Source organism: Ceratotherium simum, chromosome 3 (assembly GCF_057802395.1).
Source record: "Ceratotherium simum simum isolate JZ-2026a chromosome 3, ASM5780239v1, whole genome shotgun sequence".
NCBI classification, from domain to species: domain Eukaryota; kingdom Metazoa; phylum Chordata; class Mammalia; order Perissodactyla; family Rhinocerotidae; genus Ceratotherium; species Ceratotherium simum.
The window spans coordinates 75525038-75529343 of record NC_141902.1 but is presented as its reverse complement, the minus strand read 5'-3'; the positions used below and the strand labels follow the sequence as shown (position 1 = coordinate 75529343).

Below are 4306 nucleotides of genomic sequence, written 5' to 3'. Positions count from 1 at the left end.
AATGGAGTATGGAGTATTTGGAAACTCTCTATGCTATCTTCACAACTTTTTTTATATATCTGAAACTATGCTAAAATAATTTTATTTTTTAAAGGAATAAAAAATTATTCAACGTAATTCATCATAGTAACAGAAGACAGGGGAAACATATGAATATCTCAAAAATAAAAAACATTTGATAAAATACAGAATCTATTCCTCATAAATCTCATGGGAACTAGGAATTGAACAAAATTATTTAATGAGATAAAGGGTATTTATAAAATAAATTGATTACAAAATCGTTGATAGTGGAGATGTTGAAAGCTTTTCTCCTGAGACTGGGAATAAAATGGGAATTTTCTGTCACCATTTCTATTCAATACTATACTGGGTGTCAGTGCAATAAGTTATGGAAAACAAAAATAGCATTTCCTTAGAAAAGGAAAGGTATAAATTTCATTATTTGCAGATAACAAAATACTGTCTATACATATGTGTGTTAGTATATTTTATTTATCTCTATCTATCTATATCTATATCTCAAAATAATCTGAACATGAACAATTAAATTTAGGGAGTTAATTTGGCAAAGTTGCTGTATTAATAAGCAAATAAGTACAGTGTAATGTATTTCTACATGAAATAACAAATGAAAAATGAAGATTTAAAAATGTAACATTTTCAGGAACATCAGAAATATCAATTACATAGGAAAAGATCTACACACAATATCAGAAAACATTATTGAAAGAAAGTAAATAAGCCTTACAAATGAAGGGATATAATATATTTCGGTTGACAGATTCAGTGGCATATAGATGTTAATTCTCCCCCAAATTCATTTTAAAGGTTCAGTACAGTAGCACGCCAAATCCAAATCCCATTAGGCTTTTTGGAAATTGTCAGTCTGATTTCAAGAATTATATAGAATGCAAAGAACCAAGGAAAACCAAGCTTGTCTTGATGAAAATGAACAAAGCTTCATGAATTACATGAAAAAATTTCCAAACCTTTTATAAGATTACAGTAAAGACTCTGTGTACTGACAAAAGACAGAAAACTAGACCAATGGGAAAGAAATAGAGACCCAACAAACAGATCAACTGATATACAATTACTTGATTTATAATAAAGGTGCCACTATTGCATGATGAGGAAAGGATAGTCTGTTCAGCAGTTGGTGCTAGATATATTGGCTATCAATGTGGAAAAAATTGAGTCCCTTTTCAAATAATACAGAGAAATAATTTCTAGGTGTAATGTAGACTTAAAAATGAAAGGCAAAACAATGGAGCTTCTTGAACTTAACATAGGAGAATGTTACCATGATTTTGGTGAAGGCAAAAAATTAAGTACAAATAGCATTAACCATAAAGGAAAACAGATGAATTGGTTTGCATCAAAATTAAAGCTTTTGTTTATCAAAATGTATATTCAATGAAAGACCATTATACAAAAGACATAGTAAACGTTTACATGTCAAAAAATGAGAAAGAGGACATTTAAACAGGTACAACAGAAAGGAGGATGTCCAAATGGCTAATAAGCGTATGAAAAAGTATTCAAGGTCATTATCCACGAGAGAAAAGATCATTATAACAATAAACACTTGCCAGGATATATAAAATTTTAAAAATCTAACTACAGTCATGCATTACTTAATGACAGGGATACATTCTGAGAAAAGCATCACTAGGCAATTTCGTCATTATGTGAACCTCATGGAGTGTACTTCCAAAAACCTAGTTGACATAGCCTACTACCTACCTAGACTTTATGGCACTAATCTTGTGGGACCACGATCATATATGCAGTTCATTACTGACCAAAATAGTCGTCATATATGCAGTCGTTATGTGGTGCCTGACTGTATAAGTGTGTTTAGAATACTCTTAGACAGTGCCCACTAACATACTCCTAGGTACATAGTTAGCAAAAATTCATCATGTATGCCCTAAAATACATATGCATGAATGGTTATAGTGGCACCATTTCTAGTAGCAAAAAAAAAATGAAAACAAAGTGCCCATCAAGATTTGAAGGGATAAATAATCCTTGGATTATGCACACAGTGAAATAACGGATAGATCCTGAGGAAATGAAAATGGAGAGGCTAACGTAGCAGATGGAGGAGAACCTCAACAGGGGAACTATCTTCCATATTTTCTCTTAACCTGGGACTATTAAATGACCCCAGTATGGCAGGGGGCTGAGTATATAAGCTTTGCCCATGCAGGGGACTGCTGGGGAAAAGATAAATGACAACATACAGAATGACCTCATTTGTCAGAGCTGGACCAATAAGCACAATGCTACTTTACCAAATTCTGGGCTGCAGAAGGCTGGATAATAAACACCTAAACAGTGTGGAATAAGAAGCTAAAGAGCTAAGCTAAAAAATTCTTTATCACAGGAATGAGTCATCCACAGTTTTCAGAGTTTAGTTGAAAAAAGAATCTGCAATTGCAACAGGTATGAAACACAGGTAGAATGAGAATTACCCAAAATGAAAATTAATCTGGGCTCCCCTAAATGATTACAGAAAGATATAATTTCAAATAGACCTGTAGACTAACAAAGACTAGCCTCTAAGATATTTAGGTTTATTTTTTAAGGGAACATGAAAATTAATATGGCTGATTCATCTCCATGAGTGACTCACATAGACAATATGATCTTTATGAGAAGAACTTTATTTTATACCTGAGCTTTGCTTTGAAGTTGAGAAATCTTGATTTCATTGGTATTATTTCTGTGGTGAATTATTTGATTGAATCTAAATTCATATATAGACAAATTCATTTCTGTTAGATTATTTTGAGTTTGCTAAGGTGTTGTGATATTTGTGGATCATAAATTAACTACTCACAATTGAATGGCCTTGGCAATTGCAGCTAGAGGTTTGAGATTCAGGTATATGCATTGCCTACGATATGTGAGACTGAATAAAATTATAAGCAGCCTGATACTTGATATCTAGCTTCTGATTATCATGTGGCTTCATTAGGTTAATTTTAAGGGGAAAATACGTGCTATGAATGATGCCATTTTTTTCTACTCTGGCCTCCCAGAAGATACAGCCTGTATCTTCTCCTGTATTGTTTCTGTATAAAGGCTCCTGACAGGTTCTTGAGGCCAAGGTATCTTATTTGCTTTGAATTGGCTGTTTTTAGTGAATCACTGGTCTATATACAAAGGAATTTGGCCTTTTTTGAATAAGGACAACCAATATCCCTCATGTAGAAATCACAGAGGAACACGAGCAATGCAGACATGAGAGATGTAGTTTTCATCTTTGACTACTGTCCAAATCCTGTTCTCATAGACAAAGACAAATGGGGAAAAGGACCCTTTAGTCTATTTCCCCTGGGGCACCATTAACTACCCAGCTGTCCTGTACTGAATATCTCAGATCTTTAGTCCATCTGGGACCAGAGTTTAAGGATACCATCCCTAGTAAGAGATTTCAGGATAAAGAAGTTGTGGGTATGGGAGGTACCATGGTTTGAGTGAATGATGAGATCATGTCTTGAGGAGATTTAATAACATAAAAATTATGCTCAATGGGATTATACTAGGACCCAGCAGAGGTGACAATCCCAGATCATGAAGTATGTGTGTGTAGGGTAGGGGTGTGAGTGTGTCTTAGCTTCGTTAGAGTATAAATTCTATTTAGGAGCTTCAGATAATAAATCCCCTGTGATAAACTCCACATCTTTCTGTCTCCTTCCAAATGAGCAACACTTTCTTTTATATTAACCAGTTTTTGGTGCTTCATTCTCATAATTTTCAGAAATTATACCGCACTTCCTTTTTTACATCGTATGTTGCAGTAAATCTGGCTGGCAAGATATGCACCATTACATGGGTTAGGGCTGCCTTTGGTAACTAAGAAATTCCTAATAGACCTTTCAACTAGTGAAGACTTGCTTCTAGGACATTTAGATTCATTCTTTCAGACAACATGAATATCATTATGTATTCTTCTTCTCTGTGAGTGATGTATATGATGGAATCCTCATCAGAATTTCACTTTTCACCCGAGCTTGCTTTAACTGAAAGTTGAAAAAGTTTTGTGATTCATCAGTATCCTTTCTATGGTGCAATATTTGCTTGGGTCTAAATGCCCAAGTAGACAAATTCAACTCTATTATATTATTTCAAGTTTCAGTGTGTTATATTTGTGGATCATTTTTGGACTATGAATATTCAAGAATCCTGGCAATTGCAGCCAAAGGATTGAGATCCAGATATTTGTTAGCTCATGGATGTAATAAGCAATAAAATTAGGAGGTTCCTAGTATCTTATTTACTATTTAGTAAT

General features: G+C 33.9%; 1 non-coding gene across 1 annotated transcript; it reads left to right on the top strand.

The window, feature by feature from the left end:
- The first annotated feature begins 3489 nt into the window (after nt 1-3489).
- LOC147917620 (small nucleolar RNA SNORD115) lies at nt 3490-3565 on the top strand. Its single transcript, XR_015551768.1, has one exon. It is a non-coding gene; the product is annotated as a small nucleolar RNA SNORD115 (small nucleolar RNA).
- Nucleotides 3566-4306: the final 741 nt, after the last annotated feature.